The sequence below is a fragment of the Protopterus annectens genome, chromosome 17.part0 (assembly GCF_019279795.1).
Source record: "Protopterus annectens isolate FY-2018-M chromosome 17.part0, PAN1.0, whole genome shotgun sequence".
Lineage (NCBI taxonomy): Eukaryota > Metazoa > Chordata > Ceratodontiformes > Protopteridae > Protopterus > Protopterus annectens.
Window position 1 is genome coordinate 172,513,952 of NC_056751.1, and position 16,058 is coordinate 172,530,009.

Below are 16,058 nucleotides of genomic sequence, written 5' to 3' on the forward strand. Positions count from 1 at the left end.
AGGCAATATAAAGTTGTGTGCAGAGCTCATTGTTAATGGAGCGGGTCTATAGCACTTCAGCGAAAACCCCTTTATGAGAATACGAATATGTCAAACTGTATTGCGCGAAGTACATAAACCTCAAACATCCGAAACCGCAAATTCCGAAATGTCGATTTGTTTTGGTTGACCCATCTGTGGTATAGCTCTGTAAGGTAAGTGTGCGATAGATAGGACTTTAAGGTTAGGAGCTGGGTTAAGGTAAGTGCATACATAGGTAATGTATGTAAGATTTAGTGTAGTGTTAGATGTAGGATTTTTTTTAAGTGTATGTATGTGTGTTATTTATTTTGTTTGGGTGTATGTCTGTAGGGGAAGTGTGCGGTAGTTACGGACCTTAGGGTTAGGGAGGGGTTAAGGATAGTGCATAGATAGTTGTGTATGTGGGGTTTAGTTTAGTGCTGGAAGTAGACTTTTGTTAAATGTATGTATGTGGGTTATTTATTTTGTTTGGGTGTATGTTTGTAGGGTTTGGTAAGTGTATGTATGTGGTTTATTTATTTTGTTTGGGTAGGTTATAAGTAGCGGGTGGTGGGGTTGGCCGACTATGGCAGTTCGATATTTTATTTTTCGCAGTTTAGTGCGTTTGGGATTTTTGCGGTTTGAGGTATAGGGGTCGATGTATGGGTATTTGCGTAAATGTGTTTTCGCTGAAGTGATATAGACCCAATGGAGCCACCTATACTGGGCCAGAAGATATAGCAAACGTACTGGTCATCAAAGTCAGCTGTAGCTTAACCCCCCCCCCTCACTCTCAACCTCTCATCAGAAATACCATCAAATATAAATCCTTCTACTATCACTAGGGAACAGGTCCTCAATGCTCTCTCTAAGGCCAACAACACTGCATCAATGGACAGACAATATCCCAGAATGTCTTCTAAATAGCATGAAACATGATCTATCAGGGCCCCTGGAATTGCTGCCTCATGAATAGAGAAACAGCAACAGTTATCTCTCTGCACAAAAGTGGGCCATCTACAGTTTCTGGAAACTAAAGACACGTAAGTCTCACTAGTCTCATATGTTAGGTCAGTGAAAGAATTATCACAAAAATGATGGATAATGGCATGAGAAACCTCCAGACACTGGACCCAACCCAATTTGGTTTTGTCAAGGGTAGGACATGTCTACTCAACCTGGTGGACTTCTTTGAGAAGATCAACATGGCAATGGATGAGAGCAAAACAGTTCACTCTGCTTACCTTGACCTGGTCAAGGCATTTGACATAATACCTCACTCAGGCATTGTTCACAAACTCAAGATGTTAAGTATAAACACTTATGTCACCCAATGTATAGGCAGCTGACTCACAGACAAGACCCTGGGAGCTAGAATTGGGAAGTCCACCAATACAAAGAGGTCAGTCACAAGTGGAGTCCTTCAGGAATCAGTCCTGGGGCTGCTTCTTTTTGGCATTTACTTCTCCAAAGTCAAGACCAGTGTCAATGGCCACTGGCTAACTAAATTTGCAAATGGGTGTACATTAGGAGCAGTCATAGAATTCCCCAAAGACACGGGCTAACACAGGCAAATAATTGCTGTCAGAGTCATGGGCTAAAGCTAAATGCAAACAAATGCATAATAGTATCCTTCAGAAAGCCATCTGCCCATGGTAAACACCATATTGACAACACACCCATAAGAGTTGACCCAGTAGTCAGTGTCTTGGGAGCACACACAGAATTTAGCCTTTAACCATCACATGTCTACAGTGATGAGGAAATTGTTCTATGCTGTACAACTTATAAACAAAGGTATGACATCTAGGTTCAAGGAAGTCATTGTTCCACTGTATTTGGCATCCATCAGACCTATCATTGAGTACTATACCACCTTTGGTATGTAACTAACCAGGCACATCCACCAATTGCAATGTCCACAGAAGTTCCTCACTAAAACAATACAGAGCATAAGTAACATGTCCTTCACAGACCTCCTCAAGGGTCTATCCCTGTATTCTGTCTCTTACAAACCATTGAAGGGAGATCTATGCCTGGCATATAAGGCATTATCAGACACCACCCTGATTGACCTCCTGCATATCCACAAAAGAAACAGCACCAGAATTCCCCATTCTAAAGATGTAAACCTTGCCTGTGATATAAATAGGACCTGCTGGAAAGACAGGTATGTATCTCAGAGATTACCTCTCTGGAACAGCCTATGTATCCATGTGCAGCAGAGCTTCCATAATCTAATTCAAGTGTAACTCGGACAATTGGACAGGGAACAGGAAATTCATCACTGGTTTGGTACCTATGTCTCTAATGGACACAGGCAGCCTCTAAATGGTTCATCACCCCAGCTACTACTTGTAAATGGTTCTCATCTCCTACGCCCTTGCATACACTTATCAAGAGTATGAGAAATTGGCAGAGATTTGGGGTGCATGGCTAGATTTAAAAAGGCTCTTCTAGTCATTAGCCTAGTAAACACATATGAACCTATAAAAAGGAATAGATAGTTTAACAAATGCAAATAAGTAATTATATGTTATGTTGAAAATATGGCCGATGAGACTTATCATCTGTTTTTAAATATCTTACCCTTATAAAGACATCTTTGTGGGTTGTAAATGATTTTTTTTTGGAATTAAACTTTTCAGTTGAATTTCAGCAGAAGCCTGGTGTCTCTCTCCAATTGTGAAGATTTTTTGTTTGTTTTTTATCTTCAAAAGGCTTGAGCCATTAATTTGTTGCTATGATCTTGACATGGCTGTCCTCTGGCTATAATGAAAGGACAAGAGCATGATGAATATAATTTAGAAAATGGATGAGCTGTTGTCAGTAGTATGTCACATTCAGTTAGAGGAGGGTGTCTGAATGTGCCACAGGACTATATCTCTTTTCTCTAGATTGGTCTAGTGTTTGGACTTTTTGAGTGTTGACACACTGCCCATTAGTATCATTAGAGAGGCTAGACAATAGTTTGAAGCAGATCCCTGACACTAGTAAGAAGATACGGGCTGTAGACACTGAGATACAGATGGTATGTGATCACAGTCATTTGTACGAAAAACCCATTTTTAAATGCTGGATTACGGTTTTATGCATAAAGAATCTCTGAGTGCTGTCTGTATAGATCTGGAATACTTAGAAATGTTGTAGTTTATGGGTATTAGTGAAATGCATCTGGTATACATGACTGCAATGGCAAAGAGTGTTGTGGTAGGAATGGCTGCCTGTGATGCTGGCTACTCTGATGTAATACAAAGGATACAAAGGCTTCTCAGAAGGTAACAGCATTGTGGCTAAAAGACAGTCTATGTCTGTCATTCATAATTTAGAAGACTGTTTGTGCAGTATCTATATATATCTATATATAGTTATATACATAGATAGATATGTAAAATAATATGAATTTATCATGCAAAAGAAATGCCTGATTGTATATTAGTGTGATGTGGGAATAGTCTTGCTGGTAGGACCCAAAGTTGAAGTTTGCTGGGGTCTTCAAATTGCTAACACAAGCCCTGCTCTGCCATGCTTGTGTTTGTTGTCTGCATAGATTGTCTCATTTGCATGAAGGCACTCATTTTTAATATTATTGTCATCAACCCTTTTTTTCCCATTTTTATCATGGGATTGTACTATTACGTCAGCTGTCAGCCTTTATCTCTTTCTTTCTCTCTCTCACTTCAAAGCCTCCCCTCCTGCCTTCTTCAACAGTTATACCTGTCACAGTACAGCCATCTGTTTGTTGGACATCCTTGTTTCCCCTTTTCCTTCTTTTTCCCTCACCAAACCTTCTTCACCAAATAGTTTTCTACTTTCCTGCACATATGCCTGAAGCATTATAATCCATTCTCTTTGACCTTCTCTGCTTGTAGAGCTGCTCTGGCTTTTGCACTGATGTCCTGTTTTCTTGGTCTGTCTCACAGTGTGCATCCTATCATGCATCTCATGAGCTTTATGTCTATCACCTCTAGCTTCCTCAGCTGGTCTGCCTTCACTGCCAAGGTTTCTGTACCATACAGAAGAACTAGTGCACCACTGTTTTTCACATTTTGTTTTTAGCCATTTTGGCATTCTTTTGTGAAACACTATCCATGAAACTCTGTCAGTTGGCTACTGCCCTTCTGATTTGAGCTTTGACCTCCTCATTCAGGCTCCCATTCTCTGCAACCACCTCCAGGCACCATACCTCTCAGCCATACCAAATTCCTCAGTATTTACCAGTTTTGAGGGCAAGCTAATGGGGTGCCACGCATTTCTGAGTGGCCCCTTTAATTCCTTATTTTTTTTGTTTATTTATTTATATTAAAACTTTAAATTTCTGGCTGACTTCACCATGCATCACCAGCCTATAGGGAGCATGTGTGAATGACATCAGCTTTGTTTTACTGTTTTGGAGGGAACACTCATATTCAAACGTTTTGCTGTCTGTGTGCCCAGCACCCAACTGCATGCAGCAGGGCCTTCAGCCCAGGTAAGGAAAAAAGAGTATGTTTATGCTGTGACTGTATTGCCAGATTGTGCTGCAGTCTGCTCCTTAGTGTGTGTGAATGGTACGGGAGCCTCAGCTACAGAAAAGTCCACTCCTTAAGCCGTTATCTGTGTGTGTGTGGACTGTGGAAATCTACTTAAGCATGGCTGCCAGACCAGTCTGCTGCTACCTTTATAGAAATCTATTATTGTCTGTGAAGAATTTTTACTGCAAGTGCCAGACCCAGTCTGCCAGTCCGTAATTTGAAATCTATTGAAGCAGCAGTCTGTTGTCCATAGCTGAATCGTTTTAAGCAGTGTCTACTTTAAGGAGAGTGTGTGTGTAAAATCTATTTTAAGTCCAGAAGGTGCATGTTTTGTTCTGCTGCTGTAGTTAGTAAGCCAGAATGGACATTATTTCTGCATTGAAAGTTGTGTGGTTAGTAAGCCAGAATGGACTTTATTTCTGCATTGAAACTGCTGCTGTGCTAATGTGTGACTGTGCACACATTAACAGACTGGATGCTGCCATTATTTTGCTGGGAAATCTTATTGCCATGTTTGTTCTGCCAGAGCCGGTAATTCTGCTGCTGAACTGAACAGAAAGGGTGTGTGCGGAATTTATCTAAATGCTTAACAGTAGAGTGTGTGTGTGAGATGCCCCAGTTATGCAAACATAGTGGTTAGGGTTACTCAGGCTCAAACCCTGTACCTTAGGTACAAGGAGCAAGAGCCTGAATTCCCTACCCATACCACCACTTGTGACCTAATGTTTGGCTCATATAACATTTGGTCTGTTCCTCTTAAAATTTGTGGTTATCTAGTAAATCAGTGAGAACTGAATTCACTAAATGATAGCCATTTAAGTTTTCAGTCTTCCTATCTTTATGGGAAGTCATGGTAACAAAAACACCTTATTCTAGCTTTCCAAGATTATACAAGCAATCTTTAAACTATGTCCCATTTTTGGGGGGGCCTTTGTCCCACCCCTCAATAATTTTTGGCTTTTTCCAGATTTCTTGCACTGCATAGCTCTTCATGGGGACAGAAGTTTAGTGCTGCTTAGGCCAAGTCAATTTGTGTTGTTTTTTAGCACAACAGGTAGAATGATTGCTTTTTATGCAGTAGGCTGTGGGTTCTACTCCCACAATATGTAGATGGATTGCTGATACTGTACTATGTTGTACTTTTAAAAGGAGTGGATGCTACAGTCCTGAGAATGTCCTCCTTTGGCAGAGATACCTAGCAACTATGAACATATCAGCTTGCCATCCATTCTGTATTGAAATATTACTAGTTTATTATTTTTTAATGTAACATAGGCAATTTATTCTTCAAGGGCAACAGCACTTTACTTGTAGATTAAACAATGACATATAAAGTTGTTTGCTAGCATCAACAGCTTCATTAGTTACAGGTCTCTCTTTAATGTGGAATTATTTAGATGACTCTTACTTCTGCAGAGATTTTGCATATTTATTGATACTGGTGTATTATAGAAGTTTCAGTAGACTTTTATGATGGAAATGTTATGAATTGGGCAGTTTTGTCATTATTGGTTCATGCATTTTGTTTCATTGCTTACTGGAAAAATGTTTAAAACAAATTTAAAACATGCTCTAACAAGTGTGCTGTGTTATACAAGGAATATAATTTAATACACTCAGGAAGATGTGTCAAAGAACACATGTATGTTTCATGTGCAAGAGGCCTATGACTTGAAAACAGCCCAAAAGTAATCTTTATTCGCCACTGGCCAGATGCATTTTCTTTGGATGTGGGTTTCAATGCTGTTTCAAAGAATGTGAGTTTCAGGGGCAGTGAAGTTTTAATGCTAAGTCTGTTTTAATTGCAAGACTGTATTGCTTTATTTAGCAGATATCTATTAGCGTTTGTGATATAAAATGTGAAACACAATCCAAATCATTGTAGAAGTAAAGCAGTATGCACATTACAGTCTTTATGGTAAATGGGGAAAAATAGCCAAGTACTAAGATATTGGAATGGCTGCAGGGATATTCTGGGGCCATATTTTGGTTGTCCATTCTTAAGTTTGTGTTTGAAAGTTGGTAACCCACAATTCCATTGGAGTGGGTGAGGGTTACATATTTATGTATGCAAATTTTATATTAATTAGCATACAAATTTGTACCTATTTTTCATGGGCCTTTGTCCAGATTTTTTATGTTTCCAGGTTGAGAGGTATGTCAGGTACTTAAAGCTGCCAATCTGTTGCACTATTTCCCTTCTACTTCAATGTTTAGCTAATTTTGATTTCCCCTATTTACTGCCATGCCTGCCATCTTGACTATACTCAGTTTAATCCCATGTGCCATCAGTTTTGCATTCCTTACCTCTATCATTTGCTTAAGTTCCTATTCAGAGACTGTGTTTGATGCCACATGCTTTGCATAAGCAGCTATGATGATTTGTCCCCTCCAACCTGTTTTTAATGTAGCCTATCACCAGTATGAACAGCAGTGGTCTTAGGGAGAAACCCTAATGCACACCCATGTCCACTGGGAACTCCACTGTGAATCTGAACACTTTCAGTACTTTTGTCATTGGGTCCTTGTATATAGTCCACATAATTCTACCAGTACTTCCAGGACATCAAACAATCACATATTTATAGATGCAGAAGTAAGGGGATGCATGAGGGTTGCTCCCACAAAAATGTTGCTCCCTTTATTTTTTTACTTAATCATTGCAGCCAGCATTTGGCACAGAGGATTAAGCTGTTAGCTGCTTATTGTGGTCCACTGGTCCAGGTTTGATCCGCTCAGCCTCCATTGCTATGCTGTATACTCTGAGCAAGCCACTCAACCAGGCAGCATTACACCTAGGCTGAATCTGAAAAAGAAATATGGCAGTTACAAAAATGCAATCACAAAAATATCCTTATTCCTAAGCTCCAGAAAACCTGAGCTATAGCATTAAACATTTTGATATTGTCTTATCTATTTTGACTTTCAAACCACAGGGCAGTATCTTATTTTGTTCTCCAGCATTTTTAATTACTTTACCCTTAGAACCCTACTTCTGTGTTTGCCTGTCTTTCTCTGTTTTGTTAAGGCAGGAAGAGGCTTGGAACTATGCTCTGCTTTCTCTTTCACTTGTCTTTTCAGAATGGGATTTTTCTGTTTTTCCTCAGTTTCTACACCAATTTCTCTTATTTTATTCTTAATTTTAGATCTTTTACTGTCAGATTCCACACTGACTTCTTTTTGTTTACTTTAACAACTGGAATATTTTATCAAGACCCAATTATGCTGTTTTTCTCTGTACTGATGTCTTTTATTTATTTCAGCAACAGTAGGTAGTATCTTTTGACAAAACTCAGTATTAGGTTTATCTAACCATTCAACCCAGGACTAGATCTTGTCTTTGTGTTTTTAGCTCTACATTTCCCTAACTGTTAGAGCTGAAGAAAATCTTTTGATCCATTAGCACTTTGTGGGTTAACTTAGGTACTAACGCTACTGGGGGCACACTTTGCTTACAAAATATTTTATTTCTTCTTGAGCTGTAGGATATTCTCTTTTGTTCTCATTTATGCACACATTACTTTGCTGTTCTGTGTGCCCATTATTTTATGCATACAAAAATATTGTGATCTAGTTAATTCAATCATAGTCCATGAGTCTAACAATTCTTTCCTGTCTGCTGCAATGGTGCACTCAACTTACCTATTAGTAATATGCATGTTTTCCAGTATAACTTGCTTACTAATTGGTGGGCTAGCAATGACAGTTTTTCATTCATATTACTGCTAGCATTAACTGTTTTTTTTTTTCAATTTTTTTTTTTTATTTTCCAAATAATATAATGTTTAACAATACCATCATCAATAAACAAGTATTATAAACCTTTATATACACTATGTACAATTGACCTAAACAAAGGAGGGAAAAAATTATAAAATATATGAAATTAGTAACAAAAATGTATAATATTCAATTAATAAAGTATAAAGTTACACATTAATTATTTAGGGTTAATTTTTAATGTCTCAATAAGAGTTAACATTTTTTCCCAAGGATTGTTTGTCCATGTTCTAGGTTAAATTCTTGATTCCTTCATCTTGATTTCTAATGTCGCTGTTTCTTCCATCAATCTCAAGAATTCTTCCAGAGTAGGTTCTTGTGAAGACTTCCAATTTCTAGTTATACATTTCTTTGCCACAGTCAGTATGGACCAAAGTAGATATAGATCTTTTTTATTCATTCCAGTAGTATCATTAACATTTAAGAGGACTAAATATTTGGTTGAAATAAAGGTATCTGTGAATATAGCTTGGAGAAAAATAGTAATTCCTTCCCAGAATTTTTTTATATTAATACAATCAAAAAATATATGAGACCAATCAGCTTTACAGTTTAAAGAACATCTCCAACAAAGGGATTTATCAAGTGAATTGAATTTGGCTAGTTTATCAGGTGTAATAAATGCCCTGTGAATATATTTCCATGTAAATATTTTCCATACTTGTAAATGAAATGTCAAGTTAACAAAACATAAAAGATTTATTTTACTCTCAATTGATAGATTAGTGTGACATCCTTTTGCTATGAAATTCCAATATCTTGCATTAGTTTTAGTTTTATATGTTATCAATATTTTGTAAAATTTTGAAATTAGATTCATCCAATTATAATTGTCGTAAATAACTTTGGATATTAGACTTATCAAATTTGGACTAGTTTTATAAGGAGAATTAATCATTTTACTATTAAGATCCTTAACATATGATAATATGCTTTGTAGTATCAACCAATCTGCTGATGGAATGTCATATTTATCTGAATTTGTTGAATGTCTAATACTACTTGATTCTCTATATAGTGTTGCCAACAAGTGAAGTTTTCCCCCTCCCATCTAGTTAAAATAACATTATGAATTTTATTGAAGAAATTCTTTGTAGTGCTAAAGGGTATTATCAAGTCTAGCCAAATCTTAATATCTGTGTTAGTATATATAAATCTTCTAAATAAATTGTAAATATTATTTATATAATTTAAGTTTGTTGGTTTTGTTATATTATATTGAATATTAACAGTCAATATGTGCCGCATCCAATTATTTTGTTCACTTAATAAACGATTTTTAATTATTTTATTTTCATTTAGAAAAATAATAGTGTGCAACGTTTTCCATGTTGAAGAATAATTAGGATCTATCCAATTAATGATAGTTCTTAATATGGAAGCTTTTATGTATGATTCTAGATCTGGAAGTTTAATTCCACTCATTTCCCAAGATATAATATGATGTGTATAGGCTATTCTATTTCTTTTTGGATACCAAAGAAAGTTTAATAGAATTTTATTTATTTATTTCAAGATTTTCTTGTTAGGTACTATAGGAATAGCTTGTGCAATGTAATTAATTTTTGGAAGTATTGTCATTTTTATTATTTGTAATCTGTCTTCAAATCTCAAGAACATTTTATAATAGTTTACTAATAACATTTTTATTTTATTAATTATGTTGCTATAATTTATGGTTAATGTAGATTCCAAATTATCATATAGTGTTATTCCTAAATGTTTTTTTTTGGGAACTTGTTTTCCTTTCACACAATTTGTAGTTAAGGTAAATTCTCTCTTTTTATTCAAATGCATATAAATAGATTTTCCCCTGTTAAATCTAAGGCCGGAAATATGATAAAACCTTTCCAATATTTCATCTAGTTTTTGTACTGATTTCTCTGAGACAGATAACGTGAGTAAAACATCATCAGCAAATAACATAATTTTTAAATTGAGTTGACCATATACATCTATGCCTGATATATTAGAGTGGTGGCGTACTAATGAGGCAAATAATTCAATTCCTAAGGCAAACAGGATGGGAGACATTGTACATCCCTGCTTTATACCTTTGGTTATTTCAATAGCCTTCAAGGTAAATGGCCCAAGTTTTACATAAGCCAAATTGTTTTTATAAATATTCTTTTTTAGCATAATAAAATTAGTAGGAAATTCAAACAATTCTAAAGCCTTAAAAAGAAAATCCCAGCTCAATGAATCAAAGGCTTTTTCAATATCCAAAGCTACTATTAGAGCTTCTTGGTTGTTTCTGTTTAGAAAATCTATGAGTGTTAGAATTCTTTGTATATTGTCATGTGTGTGTCTTTTATAAATGAATCCTGTTTGATCCTCATTTATTATGTGTGTCAATGATTTTTTAATTCTACTAATATTGACATGAATATTTTATAATCATTGTTAAGTAAATATATTGGCCTATAAGATTTACACTGTAAAGGTTCTTTGTTTTCTTTTATAATGGGTGTAATTAAGGAGCATCTCCATGAAATTGGAGTTGTATTTTGTGCTAGAATTACATTCAAAGCTTTGTGAAACAATGATATTACTGAAGATGGAAATATCTTATATAATTCATTAATTATTCCATCAATTCCTGGTGTTTTATTACTTTTACTTTCCTTGATTTTTTGAGTAATTTCTTTTAGAGATATTTGTTTTTGAATGTTTAACTTTAACTTTTCTGGTATTGCCTTTACCTTTACTAATTTCAGGTCTAAGTTTGATGTATTAGTTATATGTGACATATCACTATAATCGTCAGAAAAATAATGTTTAAATGCATCTAGTATATCATTTATATCGGAGACCTTTTTGTTTTTTTTTTCTTTCTTCATGTAAAATACTTGTAATATTATTTTCAATCAATTTTTTTTATCTTATTGCTAAATTATGCATATGTTTGGGTGATACTACATAGGAACTAAGTTTTAACCTTTCTACAGCTATATTAGTTTTTTGAGTTAGGATTTTATTATATATTTTCTTTAAGTCTTCCAATGCTTTTTTATGATTATTTAGTGTGTAAGTAGATGAATTAATAGTGCGATCTGTAATTTGTTTTTGGATGTTACATAATTCTGATTCCCACTCTTTTAGTTTGTTTTTATACCATGAAAGAATTTTTCCATTGAGATAGGCTTTCAAGGTATCCCAAATATTAGTTACATGTATTTCAGTAGTGTAGTTTATATCTAAAAAGAATTGTACTTTTAAATCTAAACAAGGTTTAAATTGTTTTAATTTTGTAATGTAAGCTAGAATTATTGACATAAAAATTAATTTCTTATAATCTGTATGTATTTTGAGAATTAATGAATTATGGTCTAAAAAGGGACAAGGGATTATGGAAAATGTTATTATTTTTGAATTTAGCTCTTGAGATATGAAGATTTTTATCAATTCTTGTATGTGTCCCAAATCTGTGGTCTTGGTGTGAAAATAATAATGAATTGTTCTCCTTATAACTAAATGTATCAATTAGATTTAAACTTTCTTCCCATTTCTTAAGTAGCTTCCCTATAGAACTTACACTTAAATTTCTTTTGCTTGTGGTCTCTGATTTATCCAATATACAATTAAAATCACCTCCCAAAATCAAATTTCCTTTATATACTCTAGTTATTAGATCCATGTGTTTTCTTATTGTCCAAACAGCAATACCTGGAAACCAATATATATTTACTAATATCCAGGGTATATTGTTATATTTTTATTATTACTATGGCTAGGAGTCCTTCTTTATCTTCATATTTGTAAATGATTTGAGGCATAGGGACATTTTATTTCCAAAAAATTAAAGTTCCCCCAGTCTTTTTCTTATATGAAGAGTGAAATAAGATCATATATTCATTAGGATTCCAGCTAAAGGTATCATTTGTTTTGAAGTGAGACTCTTGAAGAAATACTACTTGTACTTTATTTAGTTTCATACATCTTAATAAATTAGCTCTTTTCCTTGGATTGTTTAAACTGTTAGTGTTTAAGGATAAAATAGTGAAGTCCATTCTCAGTATTTAACTTTGCATCATATTTGTTTTGTATTATATTTTGCAATACCATACCAAATGTAAAATGTGTAACTACTGTGTTAATAATTCTCATTGTAAACAACATTTTAATTTTGGTCAAATAACTTAAAATAGAGTTTAGTTCAGGCCAATAAAAAAAAAAAGAAAAATGCCAAAATTATTTGTATAACAACAAGTATATAAATATTTTTGTAAACCCTCTAATGTACATGAAGTGAAATACACTTCCAATCTGCTAGATGAAAAGAAATATAACAGATTGCCTACCATAACATCCCTCATGAAAAAAGAAAGAAAAAAATAGCCCCTTTAGAGATCCAGTACACCTTTTCTCTTATCTTGGAGATTTAACAATATTAGTTATTATTTTCCCTATATAACTATTAATAATGAATTTACATAATGTATGGAAATGAGCATTGATTTGGTAATACAATTTAATTTTAGATTAGATTAGACTTCTTTTTCAGATATAATCATCCTATCATGCACTACTTAAACATTCATAAAGTAAAATCTCATTTATAACACAGTAAATGTTGCTTAACATTAGTTCTCTTTAGCCTGAGAGTAATATATATATATACATATTAATAGTCTCCAATATTCTGATATGACCAATATACTAATGATTATGTCAGATATACACCCTCCTGCATACTAAAAATATATTATAACTGAGTGAAGTAGATTTAGAAATGTATCAATAAGTGAAGATAAATACGGACAAGTCTATTCAGAACACTTGAATCATACTACAAAAACTATGTAGTCCATAGAATGAACCCTTAGAGTTGTGTTCACTAGAGATGATAATGTAAATATATTTGAGTGAACAATACATGTCATAAATCTCTATGTATCACTCACATGCTTTCAATTAGAGACAAATGAAAGCATAATCAGATTCAATTTATTTTATATCCACCCATGAATATAGTTGTAACAAATTAAAAGAAAAAACGAAGAAAGACAACATTAGACCATAGTGATCACTCACTGATGATGAAATAGAAGCAATTTGCCCTGATAAGTAGCCATGTGAGTGAGCAATTTATACAATTCTTAATACTAATGCATAGTTATAATATCAATTCATATTATGAGAATATCATCACAGAATATTGAACAAAATGCTGGTCAAGGCAGAGCATTACTGAAGCTGTTCTGCACAGCCACAGTTTCTTAGAACCTTTATAATTGAGTGTTTCTCAAAGACTGTGTCATGCAGCAAGATACAAGAGTAGGCAGACTCCCTTCTTTATTATTAAATTAAAAGTAATGACACTCTAAAAAATACAAAACCTATTAAGCTGAACAGTGCCTTAAGAAATCTGTCGATCTCATATCTATTTAATTAGTGTTCTACTTGAATTTCTCATCAAGAATTACAATTTACAAATCTGTCTTATGTTACTACTTGAAGCAGTAGCAAAAGCAGACCATGAAGACATTTTCGCCTGGGCCCCTTACTTTAAAGAAATAAAGATGAAATTCCAAGGTGAACTCATTTTACCAACCATCTCACTAAGAAACTGATAACCTTATTATTTAAACAGTTGTCAATATTCAGTAAAAATAGCTGCATAATAGTCAGCTATACAACTAATGTCTGAAGGATTAAAGGTAGTTTGTTATAAATCCCTGCCTTAACCAGATGTGTAGCATACAGAATATCATTTAGGATTTGCGTTTCTTAGGAACCTATGTCTGTAAATGTGTAATTAAAACAATTCTTGGTAGAATGAATGACATCTAAACTACTTTATTATACTAATTTATGTGTAATTTTACTATAGGTTTCCCAGTACTTCCCCGTCATCAAGGCAACTTCCACAATAGATCAACAAGCACTCGCAAGACTGTCTGAGATGCCAATTTTCTCAGTTATAGAACCATGGCTTAAAGTTTTGCTGGGAATAAATCAACTGTTCATCATAGAAAATAAGTACACATGCCCACACAATTTAGAAGTGCAGTTAAACAACTACTTGCATTTTGGTGTAAGAATTGTGGCTAATTACCAGCATCTTTTGCTAGCATTAACTGCCTAGTAGTTTGTATGTGCCTCCATTAGAATACTTCAACCCAGTTGATAGTACATATTTTTTTTGTTTGAATGTAAGCGCACACTCCTAAGTTTAATCTTACTGTTAGCCACTGATGCATGCAAGTTGGCTCCAGCTCCAGTAACTAGCAGTTCTCTTAAAAAAAAAAAAAAAAAAAACACTTCCTTAAATTATTAGGTAGTATCCCCTTAAAATAAAGTTATCTACAGTTAAGATTTCTATAATTATATTGCATCATTTACTTTATGTTCCTATTGAGCTAATAGTAATTAGGACTCATAAAGATGATTAAGGAAACGAATGGGATTATTATAGAAAACAGTCAGATGCATTTTTGGTTACATAGCATGTTTGGAATGATTGTCTTTGCTCCATGAAGGTCAGCAGCGTTGCCCTAAACTGGGTAGTAGAAAGAAAACAACTACACAAGGTTGGGTAGAAAAAGTTTATTAATCTTTGGCTTCAAAGACAATTCAGAGTACAAATGTTATAAAAATGGTATACATGTATAAATGTTAAATTCTTTTTTCATGAACCCAGAAGTGTTGCTTTTGCAATTAAAATATATACAAGTGTATTATGAATGTATTTAAGACATGCTTTGACCGATATTATGAAAGGAATATAAGTACTGGAAAAATAATGGTGTATTTACTGGTTAATTCTAGAATTATATATGCTGTAGATTTCAATACCCTCAGGGTTGATGAACTAGGTGGATGAAAGGGAAATAGTTAAAAGGAAAATAAATATTAATAATAATAATATGTTTTCATAAATGCTTGAATGATGGGTATATATAAATATGATTAATGATTTGTATTGTTATTGATCACATTTTTGTGAAAGAAGACATTAAATAACACAGACATGCACACACTCACACACACACACACACACACACACACACACACACACACATGCACACGCACACGCACATGCACCTGCACATGCACATGCACAATGCATACTGCCTGTAAACTCTTTCAGTATGATATATCTTTATCCTAATTGGTCATCTTTGAATCTAGCTTGCATGGAAAATCTAAAAACAGTGAATGCAAATATGAAACATGAATGTAGATTTGTTTTACAAAATAAAAAATAGACAGCTGATAGATATTGCCTGTGAATTCTTTCAATATATTTCTTTATCCTATTTGGTCAATTTGATGTCTAGTCTGAATAGAAAATCTAAAAAAAAGTGAATACATGTTTTAAAGGGGCACATAACTTATATAGAAAAATATTACAACATTGTTAATGATAGTTAATGATATGATTGTTAGTGATAGCCAAGATTTACAAAAAGTAATACTGAAAGTCTTTTTCAGAATGAAAGAAATGATATTTATTGAACTGTGAAAAAATGAACAATTAGGTTTGGATGCAGAACATTTTGATGAAAAGTATCAAAGAAGAGTTATGCCATTCCAAGGAATGAATATTAAGAGACAGTAAAATAATAAAGGAATTAAAGGATGAAAAAAGGAAACATGTTAAAACAATTGAGGTATGATGAAATGCCACTGTAATAATGAGAAAATGGATAAGGAGAAGGCAGTGGTTAACGTCTGTTTTACATAGCAAGAATGAAAAAAGGGAAGGTGAAATGGTGACTTGATAGAAGTGGTGTGGCTGGGGTGGGACATCGTCAATAA